The sequence below is a fragment of the Crocodylus siamensis genome, chromosome 2 (assembly GCF_052110815.1).
Source record: "Crocodylus siamensis isolate JL-2025a chromosome 2, ASM5211081v1, whole genome shotgun sequence".
Lineage (NCBI taxonomy): Eukaryota > Metazoa > Chordata > Crocodylia > Crocodylidae > Crocodylus > Crocodylus siamensis.
The window spans coordinates 50,692,722-50,716,120 of NC_143396.1; positions in this window are offsets into that span (position 1 = coordinate 50,692,722).

Below are 23,399 nucleotides of genomic sequence, written 5' to 3' on the forward strand. Positions count from 1 at the left end.
CAGTGCTGGTCCCAGGCAGCAGCAGCAGCCTCCTGTCATCTGGCAGGCAGATCAGGGGCCCTGGGAGGAGTCCAGCACATCTCTGCAGCCCTCCCGGGGGTGTGGGCCCCTGGGTCTGCCTGCTGGATGATAGGAGGCTGTCGTTGCCTGGAAGTGACAGTTTTGTTTGTCAGCAACTTGAGGTGCAGTTTCCCTGAAACCTCTGCACCTATCTCCTTGAAACTTGGGAGGCTTCATGCCCTCAAAAGGGGGCTACCATCCCTTCAGGTTTCATCCTAATCAGTCTAGAAATGATAAATTTATAGGCAGTTTTGTGCTTCCTTATTATGGCCTATGGGCAAAATGTCAAAATGACATTGAAACAGTTTCGACGAAACGAAATGGGACAGTGCTTTCAAAATGAAACAAAATTCATAACAAAACACTGTTCCATTGAAATGGAAGTCAAAGTGGAATGGTGCTGTTTTGCACAGCCCTAGTAGACAATGGTTTCTAACGTTTGATAATGCACAGTTTTGTTATGGATGCTTCTGTGTTTGCCCTGGATGCTCTGCTAAGTCACTGTTACAGCAGACTAATGTGGATTGTACTTATAATTAAATATAAAGATTAAAAATATATATTTATCATATTTTCTCACATGCCACATGCCCCCGAATAAGACATACACCTGGTTTTGGGAAAGCAGAATGAAGAAAAAAGATTTTTTTTCCAGAGTCATGGCTGAATTATGGCTGTATGGAGCAAGGGCAAATTCTACTCTTCAGAGCCACTCACCCTTCCCTTACTGCCCATCTGAAAGCCTGAGGTTTAACTCTATCATAGTTGCTGCTGGATTGGCAGCTGCTTTTAGCTAAGCAGTGACTGTGACGAGGTTAAACCTTTAGGTTTTGATTGAGAGTAAGGAGAGGATGAGTAACGCTGAAGTTGAGATGCTGTCCCTTCTCCATGTGGCTGAGAAGAATACAATCCCAGGCAGTCATTCCAGTTTCCCCATACTTCCAATCTGGTATGGAAACCATCTTTCTCACTTAAACATGCACCCTAATTTTGAATGGACAATTTTTTGGGAAAAGTTGTGTGTGTTATACAAGTTGATATGGTATCTTGGAAAAGTCGAACAATAATGTAGGCTGCAGATATGGTCATGAACTGAAACGCACAATGACAGGTGCAGGCTGAAGACCTAGCATAAGTCTAAATTATAAATATGTGCATAAGCTTGTATATAATCAATAATAAATAAACAATAGGCATGTATATAGGCAATAAGCAACAGTCTGGGAAAGTAGAAGAGGAATCTGTTAATCAAGCCCACTAGTATTAGATTAGGCTAAGTATGAATAATTGTTTTGAAAGGATTTTATCCTAAACTGTATAAATGTGGCCAAAACAGAGAGCCCCCAAAGCCCATTTCAGAATGAAAGTTTGCAGATGTTACAACTAGCCTGGTCAGCAAATTAAAAGGAAAGAAACAAACATAGCTTTCCCAGATGGTGAGGGAAAGAGATAAAAATCCTGCCTTCTAGGAACATAAATGCCCCTCTATATATTATATTTATACTATTATCAACATGTTAATTGCAGCATAAATGGCAAGGAAGCTACATTTGCACCCAATTAAAGGTACCATAAAAGGGCAAAACAGCCATAAAAGTGTCCCATGTACAATGTGAAACACTGTTATGGCTGGTTTGTATGGCACTTTAAATTGAATATGCAGTATGCTGGAGCTACCCCAGGGCTGGTACTGACAATAAGCAGATTGTTTGCCCTAGCCCCAGGACAGGCCCAGGTTATACTAGGCCATACGTACCCAGCATTCAGTTTGTTGGTTAGGGGGAACCTGAACTCATGATCCTGGGCTTCTTCTGCCCTGACAAGTAGAAAGAGCATGTTTGGAATCTGATCCCAAATCATACTTCCTGCCATACATATGTGGCATTTCAGAAGGCACAACAGCTGGGAGAAGGGATCAGAGCCCATGGGCCTTTAAAGGAACATGTGCTTAGGGCCCAAGTTTCACAGGGTAACTAATTTGGTCCAGTTCTCAAAGTCTCAGCAAAACAAAGTAATTTTACTAAAGCCAATGAGAAAATGTTTATTAAAATAAATAATGTATAAATTATTGGGTATACACTAAAAAGAAATTTGGAGGCTTCAGCAAGTTCAAGATGACTTGTTGTCAGTCTGCATGTCACACTTCTTTCTCCTTAGTCTCCTCAGCTGGTATAGGTGACAGTCTGTGTTGTGCTATGGTGTGTAGGTAGCTAGGCAATGAGACACATGTGTATTCTTGTACTTTGGGGTGTAAGCAATAAAAACTTGTAGTACAGACCTGTCTCTTCCCTCTTTTATCAGTAATTTGAGCTGAGTGATACTAAAATCCAACCTATGAAGAGGGAATGGAGGATCATTGGGAAGAGTAACTGTAGCTTAATTTGGTATAGAAGGGTAGTCATTAAGGAAATTGTAATTGGGTGCATCTACATGAGACGGTTTTGTGCACACCCGGCTAATTTTCTATGCAGTAAAGCATCACTGTCTATACATGTGCATCAGTTAGGGTGCAGTAGATGAATTCACTGCACTGCAGGATAGTCCAATCATATACAAGTGGTATCTGGCAGTGCAGTGAATTATGGTGCTTAAACACACATGTAGATGGCGATGTTGGGATTAGTTTATGTTGGGACTGAGTATATTTAGTTGCATTAATTGCATGTGTAGATGCACCCACTGGGCATGTTTACACATTCATTAATACACCTTTGCTACTGTACATTAAGTTCATTACCCCTAATATGAGATACTATATAAAGTCGCATTAGCTTATGCTAATGCTTAGTAGAGAAAGTGAACTTTTTTGTGAACTTAATATGAAGTAGACTAGTTCTGCTGTACATTAGTACATTAGCATGGTTTTTGTCATGACATGTTAATGCACAGTAGAATACGCTACTGTGCATTACGGTGTCTTGTGTAGACACATCCACTAACTTTTAATTCTGTGTCTAAGCTTTCAAAACAAGTCCTGATCATAGACAGGCTGTAGTCTTATCTCTCTGAAAGTGGAACAGGCCTGGTAAAAATGAGACATATGGTAAAAATGAGACATATGTGACAGCCTGGAAATAATCAGTCCTTGCAAGAAATTATTTGCCCATGTTTAGCACTGTCCATTTTTTTGTAAGCATTTCACCAAAATGTCAGCGATTCAGGTGCGAGACCATGATTAATTTCAAAGCATCCCTCAGTATGATTAAAGAGATCTAGAGCCAACTTCAATTATTATCATTTAATGCATCTGCCGTATTTACCCTTGGAAGATCTTAATGGACTTAATGAAAAAGAACAATTATAGCTATTCCATTTAATAGCTTGGAAAAACAGAAACATAATTATTAAGAGCTGGACTGTAACTTTATAGTCTGCCCTGAGTTAGAAACTACACATAGCTACATTAGCTCAAGAACATATCAAAGACCAAATTGTGACTTAAGAAGAAATGATCCTACCCTTGTTCTCCCATTGCTATGAGGAAAAGAAAGTCCTTTACTCCTTTTACTAGAATAGCTTACTCTAGACAAAGCACCTGTCCAACATTCTTGTGAGCAAATAGAGGCAGTTGAGTCAGGGTTATTCACATTTCCCACCTCTTTTTCCAGTACCCACATCAGCAACAAACATCAGGCTGAGCTTCTGCATGCCCTACAAGCTGAGTAGAGCAGTAGGGTTATTCCATTTTGTGGTACAGTAAAGGCTGTTCATTCTAGCCTTAAATGTCTTGCCAAGGTCATAATGCAAGTAACTGGAAAATATGGGAATATGACTCAGATCTTTTATTCATTGATTGATATCTTACCAACTAGCCCACAGTGCCCCTCAGTTACATTCTACGGTTATTACCTTCTGTACCACTTATGGGATCATTCATACTTTGTAGATAAAAAAATCAAGATCAATCTAAATATACTCTTATTTGGTTAGAAAGAGAGAAATATATATGATAAGGACCTAATATGAAGTGTAAGATTGTGAATGTATTTTTTAGCATATATCAGATATCAAGGTCATGCAGATCTTGTTATTCTTACAGATGCTGCTACAGATAAGTAAGACCTGACCTAATAGACTCATCAGGGAAAGATTTTATTAACACACACAAGAAAACAAGTCACTCTGAAGGAAATTCTTATAATTAATTCTACTCTTTGCAAAATCCTTCTACTGATTCTCTCACAGAAAAAAGAAAAGACCTAGTTTAATAGATTTGCTTTACTAAATAAATAGATAAGCTTTTGTTTTAACAGGCTGATAAAGTTCCATCTTACAATTCTTTGGGTGTTTATACATGTGCTCCGGGGGGAGGTGGGGAGCACCAAGAGCATCTCTTGTATCTGTGTCCCCATGCTGAAAAATGGCAGCAGGAATGCATTCATTACAGCTCATCAAATGAGTCTTAGTTAAAGCACTCCCATTTCTCAGCACAGGGAGATTGATACACAAGATGCTAGATTCTGCTGCAGCATGGTAATTAACATGTTCCAGCAGACTCAATTAATTGAGTCTGCCTGATGCGCTCTAATTACATTGCATTAGAGCGTGTGTATAGGTGCCCCTTGGTTTTATCTACATCCTGAAGGATTCACATTTGTGTTTGGTCTTTCCTTTCTTTAGAGTCACTCTATTCTTTTTAGCTTAAAAGAAAGAGCACAAAACATGAGATTTCAACCTCAAAAAGTTCCATTCCTAAACATGTTTAGGGATACTTTACATCTGGTTTCTCCTCCTCAAATATTTTTCTAAAAATAATTTAAACACAGAATTCCATATTAAAAAGTTCTGAGGAACTTGCATAGATGAAAGATTATAATTAAAGATGGCTGTTCAGAATCATGACCAATATGGCAAAAATAAAAGACTGTTGTTTTGACTATGTGCATGTTATGTTGCATTAGTTCAGTGCTGCTTTCCCTTCATCCTGCAATAAGCCATTTATATTGATGACTACTGTGGGCCAGAGCTGTACTGCTACCTAGTGTGTCCACAGGTGGCGGGTAGTGGAATGACCTTCAGGGAAGGATAGCTGTGAAATAAGCAGGAGTAACTCTGATGAATAAGCAGTTGTGAACCAAGCAGTGGCAGCACCACCAGGATGTGGTAAGGACTGCAGATTGTGATGCTTTCCCTCCTGAAAAGCCACATATATCCTTTGATGGTGCTATGATATAGCAAGTACAGTTCACCTTTAGAAAAAGTCTGCCCAGCCCCCAGCCATGGGTTGACAAGTCCTCAAGGTGGAGCAGGCAGAAGAAGATGTTAGGATCTCAACAGCTGTAAAGGTGGATGAAGGCTGCAGTGGAATATGACCCCCAGTTGTCTTCGTCTCCTTGCCTTTGAGTGAAGGTCCTGTTTGTCAAGAGCTGTGTGGAAGCTGATGTGCAGTAGCTTGTACATGATAAAAGAGGCTACACACAGGCATTTTCCCTCAAGTCCACTGTCATCAGTGCCTGTGAAGAGACACTATGATTTTCCACCAGGAAACATCAAGACTGGTTTGAAGAGGATGACTGGGAGATCCAAGAGTTGATAAATTGCAAGTGCAAGGCCTTTTGTGTTTGGCAAAATTACACCAACTCCGAGCAAAAGAAATTGAATCTCCAGCAAGCCAAGGCAGAGGTCAAAAGGAGGGCCTGTGATATGAAGAACAAATAATGAGATGACAAGGCTAATGAAGAAGGGCAGAAAAATACTGTTATCATAAAACTAGATCACTGCTAACCTGATATCCAAGAAGTTTCTATTCCATTCACTGACTTTCATCTAATTCTAGCAGCCTGTATGTTGATCATCCTGAAGAACACATGCCAGCTAGCGAGGTCACAAAGCATGAATGAGTCCAGAAGTGGGATCTGGTGGAAAGGAACAAGGTATGGCCCAGATCAGGTCCCCATGAGCTGACCTGATCTGGGCCATACCAGTAGGGGGGACTTTCTGCTTCCTGGAACAGGGGCAGTAAGTCCCCCTAAAGTGCCTAAGCTCACCACCTCCACCTCCTAGCCACCAGAGGAAGAGCCAGCAACACCACGCATACTCCAATCCCAAATCCCAATATATTAAAACATGCAACTTTCTTTAATATACTTTATTTCTTTTTTTTAAATTTTATTCTTCAGTGGCTGACTTACTTCATTTTACCACCCTTCCCCCACTCACATTTACTTTCCACCTCCCATTTCATTACCCACCATGATCATAGGTGTTGGAAGCAGGGAGTTAATGGGCCTTAGACCCCAAATGCGGGGCTGCAAGACAGCCCAAACACAGGCTTCCAGAAGCTGCAGTTGGAGTGGGCAGGGAAATGCGTGCAGCGGTGAGGGAGGGAGTGAGGCTGGGGCTGGGGCAAGCATTGCACTGCACAGCTGGGTTGGGGCACAGGATGGAGCCATGAGTGGCTTGTCCAGGGGGCATGGCTTCTGCCATTGAGTGCATGCCAGGAGGCATGGGGGGTATGTGGCCCCAGATCTGTGTGAGGTGAGGTGGGGTGGGTGGGCTGTCACTGCGGGCTGGGGTCAGGGCTGCACTAGGCTCTTCCCAGAGGGGTTGGGCTGGGCTGCACTTGGGGTGGGTGGCGGTGATGCTGGGAGGGGAGCTATGGGGGGGCTGCAGCTACCCCAAATTTACCATAGTCCCCCCAATCACCTCCCAGTGCCACTACTGCTTGCTCCAAGCACAGTGCGGCCCAATCCCCACATTGGGGCGGGCCTGTTGCAGCCCCAGTCCAAGTCCACAGTAGCATCCTACCCTACCCTGCACCAGATCTGGGGCATATGCCCCTCATGCCCTCCTGGGGTGTGTGTAGCTGTGGGAGCCACCCTCCCACACCTCCACTGCTCCGTTGATGAGCTTTAGCTCCATTCCACACCCCACCCCGGCTGTGCAGCACCTGCCCCAGCCCCACTCCCTCCCTCACCCCCATGCAAGGAGGGCAGATTGAAGCCCCAGTGATAAAGGAGGGAGTGGGGCACAAGCAGGAGCAGGGGTTGGGGTGAGTGGGGCCCTAGCAGGGCCAGATGGCCCCACTCACCCCAGCCCCTGTTCCTGTACATGCTTTGCTCCCTCCCTCACTGCTGGGGCCTCAATCTGCACCTCCCCTCTCATGACCATTTCCCCTCCCCCCACAGACTTACCTGCTGGGGTGGAGGGTGTGGGGTGTGTGTGTGCATGCACGCATGCTCAGCCCCTCCAAATAATTTTTTGTCCCTCTGCCTATAACCATGATCCTATTAGCTCTCCATCTCCAGCTTCATGTTCCAGGCCACTCACCACCCCATCTCTCATGCTCACCCACCTAGAGTAGTGATAGAAGCCTGTTCTGGCTCACCAGCCTTGTAGTGGTAACTCACAACTATAGCTCCTACTCAGGGCCTTGCTTGCCAGCCCTCCTGTGACAAGTCATGGCTGTGCAGGTAAGGGACAGTCAGAGAAGATTTTTAGACTTAAGGTGTGACTGTCCCGAACTCAAGCTATGGATAACTTAAGCTAGCCTTGTTACATGTTGCACTTTGAACTGTTCAAATGTTGATCAGTGTTAGTGTTAGCTTAGGCTTGGAGCAGTACCATCTTAAGGCTAAAAAAATTCTCTGAATGTCCCCCACCTGCACAGCTGTGAATTGCAACTACAGAGCTGATGAGCCAGGGCAGGCTTTTATCCCTGCTGTAGATGAAGGTATGTGAATGATGAGTTGGGGGATGGGAACATGAAGCTGGAAGGAAGCCCTAGATCATGGGTATCCAATCCATCCCTCTACCTTGCTTCCCCCCACCTCTCTAAACTCTACTGCCTGACTCACCTGTACCCTGTGACCTGGCTAGCTGGCAAATGCTCTTCAGGCTGTTTGCACGAGGTTTCACCAATGGGTTGGAAGGTCACATCCAGGGGGTAGAAGGTTTCTCCACACAGAAGAGGGGAGAGGGGGAGGGGACACTGAATCCTAGGATGCTGGAGGACTGCAACTTGGGTGACTCATTTAAGGGAAGCAGCACACATTAATGGAACACGAGCTGGGTAACAGATCAACCATAAACCTGGCTTGGAGTGGCATAACTTTAAGCCACCTAAAGCGTGCTTAAAATTAATTTCAGGTGTTAATGTGTGGACAATCCAGGGGTTAAGAGCTCCAGCAGCCACCTAAAATTAATGTGTAACAACACCCTAACAGTAATCAACATCTGAGCAGCTCAAAGTGCAACATGTAACAAGGCCCTAAGAGGCAGTTCACCTGTTACAGGCTGTAGCCGCACTAACCCTTCCCTTTGAGCTGCTTTCAATACTAGTCATTTAGTATTTTTCCCTGCTTAGTTTTATTGATGTTTCCAAACTAGAATGCATCATGATAAGTTCTCCAGTCCTGACTTCCACTTATAAAACACACTGTTTGGGATTTTGAAAACTGGGTTGCAGGTAGGAATACAAGTAATAACTGACTGCATTCTATAGCCTTTCAAAACTCTTGAATTCCCTATGCAAAATTCACCATGGTAACGGAGATAAAGCTAAAATTCTTAAGGCAAAATGGTATAGTATTAGACTTTTGCTTCCTGAGCTTTCATTTCCCACCACCTTCTTACCTGGGCTCTTTTATTAGTGAATTACATAAGCAAATATTAGTTAGCTGACATCTATAATTCTCTGTGCTGCTGATTGATTTGTATTTGAGGTTTAAGAAAAATATTCTTTTATTGTTAAAAGAAAAAAATGCAGATGGGACTATGAATAGCTACTCTTTTTATGATTATAGGTTTTTCTGTATTATTTGACTTAACTAGGGAAGTAGAGAAAAATACTGTATTGAACTGTTACTTCTTTAATGGGCAGAAGAAATTCTTGTGCTTTGAAGTTACTCAGTTCAATGCCATGAGAAAAAATTAGTAACATGGAGACTTACCAAATAGTCCATTCTATTTACTCTATACACAGAAGTCATATTTATCCACAACCACATCAGCGTATAGTTCTAAATGCTTCAAAATATGTGCTTGTCCTCTTGGACTTGAAGGTTAATCTTTATTTTCTCCAACTGCTCAGCAACAGACTTAAACATATGTGTGGAAATCCTATTGCTACTGTTATAAACACTGGAAATTCCATCTCTCTGAGTATTCCTTCAAAAAAAAAGGACTAGGGTATAACATGTTTAACTAATAACTGTCCCCTCACAACTGCTTAGCTGCAGTTACTATTGGTGGTTTTTATAGGGTGCTTTATTTAAGACTTCTCTATAGAGAGTTTCATATCAATAACTTACATTTCATTATTGCCTTTGTCGTAATGCTGTCATTATTACTGATTTCACAGATCAGCAGCAGAGAATCAAAAGGCATATTTTATTGAGATGGATAAAAGTCTTACAAAGTTCTTAAATGGCTTTCTCTCAATGTGTAAAATTGCTGTCTTGAAAATATGATGACAGGAGCAAAATCACTGTACAATGTTGTTTTATTGTTACACTGAATTTCTACTAGACTCCACCTATCTCCATAAACTTGTATTTTTTACTTCTGTCTTAATTTTCTCTCCAACACAGATATAACCTGTACTTGTAACATAAGTAGGAATAAACAAGATAATCTGGCCACGTCCAGATGAGCAGGAATGTATAGTTTGTGGCACCACAAACTGCATGCAGTGAATGTTAAAATATGTGTTGACAATTTTTTTTTACTAGGATTTCCTGTTAGTAACCCCCTCCCCACCCACAAAACAATAGGAGTGCAAATCATGCATGCACTGCCACAAACAGAAGCTCGGCTTTTGAGATCATTGCTCTGGTTCTTGGTCAGGCCTCCATGCTGCCCGAGTTGTGCCCCTGCTGCTTGAGCATGCCACCAGGCCACCAGTAAAACTATGGGGCCAGCACAGGTGCTGGCCCCAGGATCCAGCTCGCCCTGGCTGAAGAGCCAGGAGGAGCTGGGCAAGGACAGTTTGCCCATCACAGGAAAATTTGTTCCTTCATTTAAGCACATGTGCAGGGATGCGCACCAAGGCAAGTTATGCCACTGCAAATGCATACCCCTGCTCATCCGGATGTGGCCTCTGTCTCCAAATGTTTTGGCATGTAATATTATATGATATTATATCACCTATACAAACAGTGTAACTAAAACAAATACTGTATTTACCAAAATCCAAAACAACTTTGGATTTAAGATAAACTCCCAATAATTAGATTCTAGACATGGAAAATTATAACAAATTTAAACATTTTCAAGGCTAGAATCTAATTATTGGGAGTTCATCTTAAATTCAAAGTATAAAATGTATAAATGTATAAATTGGTTACAATTTTCCATGTCTAGGACCTATGTATTGGCTGATCATCTTGAATTTGTACCTCCTCCCACTCCACTGCAGTAGGGAAAGCAGTGGCAGGGAGGCAAGCAACAGTGCACGTGGGGGTGGGGTGGGAGGAGCAGGCAATAGGGGAGTCAAGTGGCCTGAACCTGGCCCTCTACAGCTTGTCCCCTGCCACCTAGCCCTCCCATGTGGCTCCTCACCACCTGTCCCCCCTCAGTGCCTGCATTCCCCCAGTACCTGCCCCACCACTTGCTCCACCAATACCTGCCCCTCACACCTGCTTGCCCTACGACTAAGTCCACCTGCATCTGCCTCCACCACTTACCACCCCCTGCTGTGGTGCCTGCTAACCATATCACCAGCTCACCATTCACCTTCAACCTCTTCTTGGCCACATCTGCTACCCACCCACCGCTCCCACCCCACCCCACATCCACTTACTTCAGTCACAGCTCTAGCTCCGGCTGTGGCTCTGGCTCTAACATAGTGCATAATGCATATAGTGGCTCTGGCCCCCACCCAGCCAGGCAACATCAGTGGCAACTACAGCTACAGCTGTAGTTCTGGCTGTAGGACCAGGTCACAACAAAAGCCTTAGTTGGTGCTGGTGCTGCAACCACAGCTGCCACTGCATGGCAAAGTAGAGGGGCAGAGCAGGAACCAAAGTCAGAGCCATGACTGACAGTAAACTGGGGGTGAGAGGGGAGGTGGAGGGAAGGAAGTGGAGGATAGAGGCTCTAACTTGAACTCTGACCACAAGCCCAAGTGAGGGCAACAGCTGCCACCTGCCTCTGCCCCACCTCCCACCAGCCTGGTACTCAAATCCAAGAGGAGGGACTTTCTTTTGATAGGAACATCACATAATAATTGGAGGTGAGCAAAACAAATTAAGGTTTGTATGAAAGTACAGCTAGTGTTTCTAGCTCCTAGATTAGGATTAGAACGTGCTTGGTAGAAATAAGAATTTAAAATTGTTGGACTATGTAAAGTGCAAACTTTATTTTCTGACTTAATGCAGTGGTCTTGATTCAACCATTTCACATAGGAATGTATGAATTGCATCTCTCCTGTAACTATGTAGAACAGTCCATTTCTGCAGGTTCACCAATGGACTGGGCGCATACTACCTTCTGCCTTGGAGGGGGAGAAAAAGGGTACAGTTTGTTTTGCTGCTGGGGTTCTACAGTTGATGGAAGCTGTAGTTAATTCCCTGGTTTTATCTCTCACTAATTACCAATTTCTGTGACTGAGCATCTGTCAAGTGACATCAGACTTCTTATTAAATAAAAAATTACAGCAACCTTATTGTACTGCTGCAGCCTCTCAGACACTTTATGATTCTGTCTACATGTGACATTATGGCACTGCAGCAATGCACTACGGTGACGTAGCATCCGCAGGTGCCTACACATCAGCAGCAGCTACTTCGCCATAGTGATGTGCTTCTGCAGTACAGCGCACTGCTACAGCAAAGTAGCTGCTAAAAATAATCACATGCTGTACGTATGGTGCAGGACCGGCTGTTACTGTGCTGTCATTTAGTGCTTCCAAAAGTAAGTACTAAATGATGGCACAGTAACCATAGAGACCTGTGTAGACATGCCCTTTGGCTAGGACTAGCCCTGTGTACATGTGTATGTATGCATATATTTGCATGAGAGAAAGAGAGAAGGTGGGGGGGGTTGGAACCTTGTCGAGATTTTGACAGTGGCAGCTTATGAAAGTACAGAATTCCCAATACACAGCACTGCATAGAGCTATGATTTCCACATACCATTTGTTCTGAAGTGGTTAATATAATTTTAAAATCCAGAAAGTTGTATTTGATAATTTTTTTTCTGGATTCCCTATTTTTGTATTTCCACCTTTATTTTTCTCAGATGTCTGTGGGCTCAGTGAACAAAAGGCATTGGGGAATGAAACCATCTAATACCTCTGAGTTTTTCTAGTTTCAGGCACTCTGAATCTCCCATAAATTACCTGCATAGTGTACCCATGCTTTTCTAACTCTTACAGTTGGTGTTTTACTTCAATGTTCCTGAAAGCCTGAAGCTCAGTCTAGGATAAAGACAGTACCACCGTTACACATATTTGTTAAAGAAAGCCTGTGCATATGCATAACAGAAAATGGGAAATTATTTTTCTCTCACTTGAGAGAACTTTATTCCCATTTCAAAATACTCTCGTCTCAGAAATGAAGTGCCAGGACTTAGCGTTTTGGTTGTTTACACATGAGAAACAATCCTTCAATTTTTGTGTATTTAAATGAAGAATCATTTTCTTTATAGCTTGTTACTGCAAGTAATGAATCTGAGCAACATGAGGCATCTTGTTTCTAGCATCTAAGATAGATGCTAATGAATATGTTAAGTTTTATTTTCTATATTTATAGATAATCTATTTTCTAATATATATTAGTTTTTATTGACTCACAGGTGATGATCTGTAAACATTTCAGGGGCTGGAGATTGTTTAAAGTAATAAAACCAAATGGAGCCATAGTAGATAAAAGTTATATTGGATGTGTTGAACTAAATCTGAATGTTATACAACGCTGGCTGCAGAGGGGTAACCTGAAATTTTGGTGCGTTGGATGGACTGGGTAGGAGGAAGCATTGGGGAAATGGGGAAACAAGTTCCTTTCACACTACCGCAGTTGGGTTGGTGACAGAGGCTGCTGACACTTCAGTGCAAGCTCCCTGCACAAGGGCTGTTGCTGAGTTGGTGCTGTGGGCTCCCTGGGTGCTCCCATTCTGGCACCCATCCCTCTTTATATGCAACTAAAGTTCATGTCCCTTTCCACCTGTTCCCTCAAGTTACATTGTTAGCTAGTTGACATTTTTCAAAGAAAATTGACCTTTCCATTTCTGTAATAACATTTTAAAACAAAATTACTGAAAATGCAAATAATGGTAAACAAGATTTTTTAAACACTTGAAAAATTCAATCTTTGTTTTCTCTGGGAAATTCCATTATATTTCAGTTACAAATCTGAACAAAAAAAAGAACATTTTTAAATCCTACCCCCCTAGAAAATATATAGCAATTTAGCAATTCTAAATTGCTAATTGTAATATTTAGCAATCTAGCAAATATTTAACCAGTTCTCATGTTTAGACAATGGAATGGAGATTATACTTATTCCAAGCGACACCAAGAACTCTTGGTGCCACCAAGGTTTGGAGGGGTTACAAACATTTTGAAGAGTGGAGTCAGTATTAAAAATTGCATAAACACAAAATGAGGAACATCTGTTAAGGCAACAGTACAACAGAATAGGATCTGGAGCATGTTGTAGTTCATTAGCTGAAGTCAAGAATGTCAGTAAGCCAGCAATGTGAGGGGTTAGCAAAAAAGTCATACCTCATTCTGGGATGCTGTGACAGGAGTATCAATATCGGAGCCTTTCTGGGAGTGGCTCTGCCCTCCTGTAATGGGCCAACCGCCTGCTTACTCTACTGCCACGCCTTGATCTTACTTGATTAGAAGATGCTTGTAATCAGCAGGAAGCTGCCCATTTTTCCGCACCCCGGTGACAGGGGGCGCTACCTGTGGCTCCTTTTCCTCCCCTACACCGCAGCCCAAGCCTCACAGATGGAGTTGACATGGTTTGACCTGGGCCTTGTTATGTTCAGGCCCTCCTCTTTACTCCTGGGGCTCCTCACTGCCCCCTTCTCTCTTGGGGTTCCTTGCTGCTCCCTCTCTCTCGCTCTGGGGCTCCTCGCTGCCCCTTTCTCTCTTGGGGCTCCTCACTGCCCCCTTCTCTCTCAGGGCTCCTCGCTGTCCCCTTCTCTCTTGGGGCTTCTCGCCACCCCCTTCTCTCTTGGGGCTTCTTGCCGCCCCCTAGCTCTAGGGCTGGGGCCAATGCACCCCCAAACAAAGCTGCATCCTCTCCAGTGCCAGGAGACCCCACACTACCGTGAAGCTCCTATGAGGCCTCCTCCGCCCCTAATAGCCTCACCCGGTCCTCTGGTCAAAACAGTAAACCTAAAACATAAAGCCCCTGGGCTACAACATAAAAAACTAGACTGTTCAGTCAAACAAAAATCTACTCCCTACTAGAGAGTGAGGGAGCAGGGGGGAAGGAGGGCTCCCCAACCTCAGCAGTGACCGGGGGATGCTCTCACTGCCAGAGTCCTCCCCTCTGTCTGTCTGAGCTGAGTCCCTACTCCCACAGCTGCTGGAGAGGGACTGCCCTCTTGACCTCCTACCTGGACTTAAGAAGGGATAAGCCTTGCCCCTTCCTGGTCAGCTGCTTTTACCAGTTGCCCCGGCAACCAGCACCTGTGCAGCCCTGGTGACTGGCAGCTGAGCCTCCCCCTTTCTGCCACTAGGTGTCTCCCCAGAGCAGTCTCAGGTCTCAGGCGCAGGGCACCTGAGTGCACTGCAACAGATGCATTATCAGCAGGGATCCTGGTTTTCTCTGTGACAAAAATCCAAAACTCGCTGATAAAAAATACAAAATTCTATGATAAAAAATCCCCAAATTTGGTTTTTTATCATGGAAAATCAGAGCTTCCCTTGCCCTGTTCGTTCACCAGGATGTGGGTCCAGTTGCAGCTGTTTGCTGTATTGCTTTGTGGTGCTGAACAGCCCTGATATACCAGTGCTCCTCATTCTCAAGCCACAGCTCCACATCCCTGCCCCCAGGACTAGCTCAGAGATCAGGAGCTTGCCAGGATGAGGAAGGGGGCACCACACTTACCTAGCAACATAGGTGACTGGTGACTGTTGATAGTGGGAGAGGCACAATTTAAAGGTTCTGGTGTCTGTGAGTGTGTACAGTGCGTGGTGCTCCCTGCCCTGCAGACCTGGATTTTTCCCCCCCTTTTACCTCCATGTGCTCTCCCTTTGTCACTTTCTATAAATAAAATATATGAATATTAAACCTGGAGGCAGGGGTGAGTGTCCCTGGGGCCCCTCTGATGCATCACCAATGCCCAGCAAGATGCACAGTGCCAGCAGCAGCAGCTCCCACTGTACTTCATGCCAACCAGTCCCTGCCACAGCTTCCTTGCTCACTGGCATTTTTCTCCTCTAAAAAGGAAAATCCGTGTTTTTCTACAGGATGTCTCAGTTCAGTGCCTTGAAGACTGGCTCCATGGTTGGGCCCAGAGAGTGATAGTCGATGGAATAGTGTCAGCATAGCGCAAGGTGACCAGTGGCATCCCCCAGGGCTCCATACATGGACCTGTACTCTTTAACATATTTATAAATGATCTGGACTCAGGTATCAGAAGTGGACTGGCTAAATTTGCTGATGACACCAAACTATGGGGAACTGTGGTCACACTAGAGGATAGGCTGGCAATTCAGGCTGACCTGGACAGGCTTGCAAGGTGGATGGATCAACACCTGACTTGGGGGTCATGACTTACCACAAGAGGTACATGAGCCACCAGTGTAATGCTGCAGCTGGCAAAGCAAACAAAACCCTGGCTTACATCTATCAATGCTTCTCAAGCAAGACCCAGGGTATCATTCTCCGGCTGTACTCAGCCTTGGTGAGGCTGCAGATAGAGTACTGCATTTAGTTCTGGGCTCTGCACTTTAGGAAGGATGTGGAGCAGCTTGAGAAAGTCCAGAGGATAGTCAGACGCATGATCAGAGGACAAAAGAACAGGTATTATGAGGGAAGGCTGAGAGGCATGGGACTCTTCAGCCTGGAAAACCATAGGCTCAGGAGAGACTTGGTGGAAGCCTATAAGTATATAAGTGGTGTGCATCAGGAACTCGGAGAACATCTGTTCACCAGGGCACCCCAAAGGAAGACAAGATCTAACAGTCACAAACTCAGGAAGACCATTTAGGCTGGACATAGGAAAAAACTTCTTTACCATCCGAGTCCCCAGAGTCTGGAATAACCTCCTCCCAGAAGTGGAAATAGCACTTACATTGGATGCCCTTAAGACACACTTGGATGCTTATTTTGCTGGGATCATTTGATCCCAGAAGGCTTCCTGCCCCTTGGGCAAGGGGCTAGACCTGATGATCTTGCGAGGTCCCTTCCAGCCGTAATGTCTATGAAATCTATAATGTCTATGAAATACAGGGCAGGTTGTAGGACTTTGGGAATGGGGCATAACATTCCTTAGACTTCAATCATATGACTATGTTAATGTCTGCCAGAAGCCTCAGTGATAGTTTAATCTGATCCTGACTAGATGCACTGGGTCACACTGGGGGTCTCTTGAAATCTCATTCAGACTTCCAGAATCAGACTTCCTGTGCTTCCAAGATCTGGTTAGATTTTAGCCTGTCTAGACAAGGAATGGTGTTTAAGACTTGTTTGATTTTTTAAAGTGAAAGTTTGGCTCTTCAGCAGTTCCTTGGCACTCAGTTTTATTTGCTTGAGCCAATGACCCATTCTGACACTATTATGTGAAAGCTTAATTGTAAAATTAACATTTAATCAGCTCCTTCACAATACCCTTGGATACAAGTGAACCATGTACTAAAGCTAAGTTTAATCTTTTTCTCGGTCTCTAATTCTGTTTCCTTACTTCTTATTTTGATATAAAATGATACTCACTTCCTCAAAATCCACCCCAACCAAAAACCAAACACTCCAACCCAACAAAACCTAAATGCAGACCAAGCAAGATGACACCCTACGTGAACCTACACCTTCTTAGCTCCTGTGAATAAGTATGCTGCCAAGAACCTTTAAGCTTTAAAGGATTTTAAAAGAGGTTAGAGTGCAACTTTATTAAGATGTATTCTAACTTATTTCCTCTGAAACTAGCAGGAGTCCAAACTAATCCAACTCAAGGCAAATCAAGTCAGTCCTGAGGCCACTGCAACCATTGGGGCACCTTAAATGCTATAAAAATCATCCTAGGTTAGTTGAGTTGTTTTTCATCATTGGTGATTCTTCAGACAGAGTGACCTGGTGGCACCCAACTCCTCTCCAGGTATGGATGGTTGTTGGATCATAGGGAGCTCATCCACCCTTTGACTGTTTTAGTACTGCTGGGTGTCCACACACCCCTCACCCAGGCTAGACCAGGTGGGGGCTCAGGTTTAGTTTCTGACAACTCAACCATGGAACAGACTGTACAGGTTTACATGACACCAAATAGCAGACCAAGAGAGGCCTGGCCTGACAGGCAAACTAATACAACTAGCACAAAACTGTAGCTGAGACTAGGGCAGAAACATCCCAGTTATGCCCTTTTTTCTTCTTTGCTGAATGTAAAGTCTATGATATCTACTTTACAGCATTAGTTGATTATCCCTTTATTAGAGTGATTCTCTATGTTCCATTAGAAACTAGTATTTTGAAAAATGAAGGAGCATCATATTTCAGGCCATCCAAGATGATTTTAACACAAGGTTTCTGTGTTCTAGATATTTGCTGAAAACAGAGGAAGGGAAATGTTGGTAAAATTGCCTCCCTTTTTTACCCAAGAGAGAAATAATTCATCTTTCCTCTCAGCTGTACTGCAAGCTTCTTTGCACAGTCCTCAGCAGATTCTACCTGTGACCAATTGACATGGACACCAAGCAGAGTACTTAAAAAGAAAACGACTGGGCTACACTGATACCTGGAGGCCTGGCTGGAGTATGAATTCATACAACCCTTAATCAATTCATAGTTTCATAGTTGGTAGGATCAGAAGGGACCTAAGCAGATCATCAAGTCTGACCCCCTGCCATGGGCAGGAAAGGATGCTGGGGTCAAACAACCCTGGCTAGCCTCCTTTTGAAGAACCCCAGGGTAGGAGCGAGCACCACTTCCCTTGGAAGTTGGTTCCAGATCCTAGCCACCCTGCCTGTGAAATACTGCCTCCTGATGTCTAGCTTGAATCTACTCTCAGTCAATTTATGGCTGTTATTCCTTGTTACTCCCGGTAGTGCTCGGGGGAACAAGGACTCTCCCATTGCTTGCTGGTCTCCCTTGGCAAGTTCATGGGTGGCCACCAGATCCCCCCTCAGCCTTCTCTTGTGGAAGCTGAACAGGTTCAGGTCCCATAGCCTCTCCTCATAGGGCCTGCCCTGCTGCCCCCCTCATCATGTGAGTGGCTGTCCTCTGGATCCTCTCCATGTTGTCCATATCCCTCTTGAAGTGTGGCGCCCAGAACTGGATGCAGTACTTCAACTGTGGCCTGACCAATGTTACACAGAGGGGGAGAATCATTTCCCTGGACCAGCTCGTGATGCATCTGTGGATGCCTGACAAGGTGCGGTTAGCCTTCCTGACCATGTCCCCACATTGGCAGGCCATGTTCATCTTGGAATCAATATTGATTCCAAAATCCTTTCCTGCCTCTGTACTGACAAGAAGGGAGTTCCCCAGCCTGTAGGTATGCTCCTGGTTCTTCCTCCCCAGGTGCAATAGCTTGCACTTGTCTGTATAGAAACCCATCCTATTCTCATCTGCCCATCTCTGTAACCTGTCCAGATCTAGTTGTAGCCTGTCCCTCTCTTTTAGCATGCTCACTTCTCCCCACAACTTAGTGTCATCTGTGAATTTGAACAAGGTGCTTTTCACTCCCTTGTCCAAGTCGCCAATGAAGATCTTGAACAGTGCGGGCCCAAGGACTGAGCCCTGGGGAACCCCACTGCCCACATCCCTCCAGGTGGAAAATGACCCATCCACTACCACTCTCTGGGTGCAGCTGTCCAGCTAATTTGAGACCCATCTGACTGTGCAGGTGTTGGCACCACAGTTGCCTAATTTTTTAATGAGGCTGGGGTGAGAGACAGTGTCAAAGGCTTTCCTAAAGTCCAGAAAGACTATGTCCACTGCGACACCAGCATCCAAGGCTTTTGTGACTTGGCCATAGAAGGCCACCAGGTTGGTCTGACAGGACCTGCCTCTAATGAAACCATGTTGGTTGCCCCTGAGCATAATCTCCCCTGCTGGTCCCTTGCAGATGTGCTCCTGGATAATTTTCTCAAAGAGCTTCCCCAGGACTGAGGTAAGACTAACAGGCCTATAGTTTCCTGGGTCCTCTTTCCTCCCTTTTTTGAAATGTATGTAAAAATCACACATAGTCCTTGGTAACAGCTTGAACTGAATTAGGTTTAATGAACATGAAACTATGTTTACCATACATGGCTTTTATGAAGTACTCAGAAAGTAGCTTGTTATTCTTTATAGGCACCTTGTATGGATGACAGAGAAGAATCGATAAGACTAGTATAGAACACCAAAACAAAGATCAGAATGAGCTGGTGGGCATATTACACTAATTAGTATTAGGAAGTCAATGATGTCACCTAAAGTGTTTTAGTAATTCGCGATAACTCAGATGTATCTGCTGTAAACATGAAAATGTTTTGATCAGTATAGAAAAAGGGCCTTAGAACCCTCAATACTTTGTATTTATATTAGGGATTATGTCTTGCTCATACCACAACTGCAAATAAATCTGCTAGAGCTGTGTACTGGCTAGTTACAGATGCTATTTTCTTGACTTGTTCATGGACGGTAACTCTTGCAAAGCCTTTGTTACTAAGAACTAAAGCTCGCGGTGTCTTCTTTTATAATAAACTTGTTAGAGGTATAGCATCATGGAATGTACCCTGACAGAGCATCTATAGGCCATCCAAATGGAGGGAACTTGATGTGACCAGAAACTCCACAGGTAAAATACTGACCAAGTCTGCCTTCACAATATTGGTGGCTGCTTACAGTCATACAACACCATGGTAGACAGTTAATTTTCTACAGACATTTGTCAGTAAGGTATGCATGAGATATCAGTCCACTGGAGTCAAAGGACTGTTATATTATTTTTCCATAATGTATTTAATTGACTGGCATAGAGGTCAGCATGTTCTCTGAACCCCTGTCCCTATCAAGATATATTGGGCTGCATGGAATAAATCTTATAGGCCTTCATTGAGGTCAGGCAAGAAGGCAATAGGGAGTTGAGTCCGAGCCCTGTACTCTGGCTTAGGTTGGCTCTGAGCAGATGATAATTTTCTGCCATATCAGCACTGAAGCTTAATACTGAAACTTCACGTAGGCAAAGAGAATACTACCCATTGATTTTTACACCTATTTTTAAACAGACAGTTCTCAAGTTGCCTTCCTTATGCAAACTTCCACCTCAATTCCATCATACTGTACCTGAATTATACCTTCCAATATTTATCCTATTCAGCATATCATCAGCACCCAGGGAATCAAGGTGATGGGCACTTTGAAAATCCCTGCAATAGATACAGTTAAATAAGATTACACAAAGCCTTACAATTTCAAGACAATATATAAACACTTGGGGATGACTTTACACACCACTGCAGCCAAAGGTCTGGTTTCAGTCCTAGTATAAATCTATGTGCTTACATGGATACCTTTGCTTGAAAATCTGAGCACCTAAATCTGGCCAAAGTCTTATCAGAAAATAAAAAGTAAATCCTCTTCCTTCTAGAGGCTTTCATTTTTTAAGGATTCAAAAACATGTTGAAATATTGACCCAATGTACCATCCATGATCCTATGCTTTGGCTAATGTAGTAATTAGAGGTAAACAGAAAGAAATATTGTATGTAGGCCTAGCTGCCTGGAAATGTATCCTAAGCTTCCAGGGAGTTCAGAAAGATTTCTCCTGGCTGGTTTTTCTTCTCCAGAGAATTTTCTGCAGCTTCCTTTTTTGAGAAGCAGCTTTGTGCTTTCTTTCAAAGTCCCTGGATTGCAAATCAGATACAGCTCTCTTCTACAATTCAAATTTCAGTAGCCTCCAGCTGCTCTTTTTCAGTCTCTTAAGCTATGGGACAAAATCCCTTGGGTCCAAGCTTACTATATTTAATGATATGCTACATCATTGTCTAGTTTGAGGACATTTCCTCCTATTAAGGAAACTAGAATATAGAAAGTCATTACCAGAAGCATCTTGTTTGGAAGCCTGAAAGACCCTAAGCTGCCAGCCTGCACCTGTGAGTGAACCTTAACAATTCTATGTCTGCATAGCAACACCATACAACAGATTAAGTTAGGAGGCAAGGAGCATGAAAATCTGACCTAAACTGCAAATAGACAGAGTGAAGCAGAATGTATACATATAAATTTGAATTTGGGTAGTACACAGTGGACACATCTACACGTGCATATTCATGTGATGCAATAAACTCTGGGGTTACTGCCCTGGAGCTTATCACTGCCAGGTGCCATGTTTACACATGTGCATGATACTGCAGAATGTTGAGCTGCACCCCTGGCTCACTATACTGTGGAGAACCTGGCTGGAGCACAAGGGTGCTTTAGTGCAGGGCTTGCTGGCAGGTAGCACTGAAGCACCCTCATGCTTCAGCCAGTTGGGGCAGTGTCTACACGTGTGCTGCTGTAGAGTAAAAAACTCTGCAGCAGAATAGTATTTGTATTTGCACGCACTACCCTGCTATGGAATTAATTAGTTTACTCCAGCCTAATAGGGGCGCATGTGTAGACACGCAGTATTTACTGCAAAGCAAATTAGTCTGCTCTGCTGTAAACATCTTGTGTAGATGTACCCAGTGAATTTGAAAAAAATACTACAAGATATTTAACAGTGAACAGCAATCATGATCATAAAGTTTTAACTTGCATTCAAAAGTTGTACTTTGACCACAATGCCCTGTAACACTGTGCTGGGGGCATTAATTCAACTACAGAGTGCTTTACTGAATCATAATCAATATTTTTTAATAGTTCTTATTTTTTTAGGTGATATTTCATCAAAATGGATCTGGGACAGTTCTGTTTAGTTTGTGGTATCTGTAGAGGTCATCATAAAGGTTTAGTTTTCTTCAAGGCAGTCACATGACAAGACAGTTTTACGAAGATTAAGACACAGTGGGCACATCTATATGAGATGCTTTACTGTGCGGTAGAGCAGTTTACTAAGCAGTGAGTGTATGTGCTTACATGTGCACTTGCTTGCTGAGCAGCAAACCGCTCTACTTGCAAGTAAATGTGTTACCTGAAAATGCATTGCAAATGCAAGTAGCACATTTGCTTATGAGTAGTTACTGGGCAGTAATGCATATGTAGATGCTTAGCCCCAGGGCCCCAGGGCTGGGAGCCTCTCCTGTCCCAGGGCTGAGTTGACTCTATGCCAGTCCCAGCCCCAGGCTCTTAAAAGCTGGGGCATGTGCAGGCAGCCTGTGGCCAGACTTGGCTGCTGTGTCCCCCTGCACAGGCTATAGGGCAGCTGACACAGCCTGCCCACATCCCTGTGTCACTCCCTGGCAATGCAGTGCTGTGCAGCTGCTAGGGCTGTGCCATCCTGCCCTGCAGGGTGCTGCAAGCACCTGCCAGGCCTGCCAGCACCCAGGCTCAGCCGCAGCTAGCCTGTGGCCACCACGGCCAGTTTCATCTAACAGCAAGCAACCCACAGCAGCTTGCCTGGACCTTGCTTTAACACAATCTCACCAGGTTGCCTATTGGAATCAATGCACAATGAATGAAGTATATATGATTTTATTTATTTATATATGTACATACATTCTTACACACACTCTTTTTTATAGTACATACATATTTTATATATAGTGTGAGAGGTCATCACTTCGTCATTGTACAGCATCCAACCTGTGTACTGAGGGTGCAAGTCCACCTCTTGGTGTAAATATCTTTCAGTGGACTTATACACAGTAGTTTCAAAGATGATTCAGAACAGAATAAGCACAGATCCACAAGAATTTTCTTTAAGTCACTACATATCTTTGCCTCATTTATTCTACATCTGTCCAACCTTACAATTATGAAGTTTATGAAGGATAAACTGTCTTTCAAAAAAAAGAAAGAAACATTTAAGTTAAGGTACCAGGAAGATTATAACACTCAGTTTCCTGGAAGCTTGGGGTAAATAGAAATGCCCGTATGAAACATATTCATAGAGGGACCATGCAGAAAACATATGTAATCATGTTATTAAAAGTGGTTTTGCAATGCAAACATGTAAAGGGTACAGTTATGGATATATAGTCAACCTTAGTTTATGTTTTACCTTAGTTTATGTTTTCTATCCTTTACTTTAAAATATTTATATATTTTAATGTTCTTTTAAAATTTAACTTCTAAAATCTAACCTTATTTTTAAAGACAA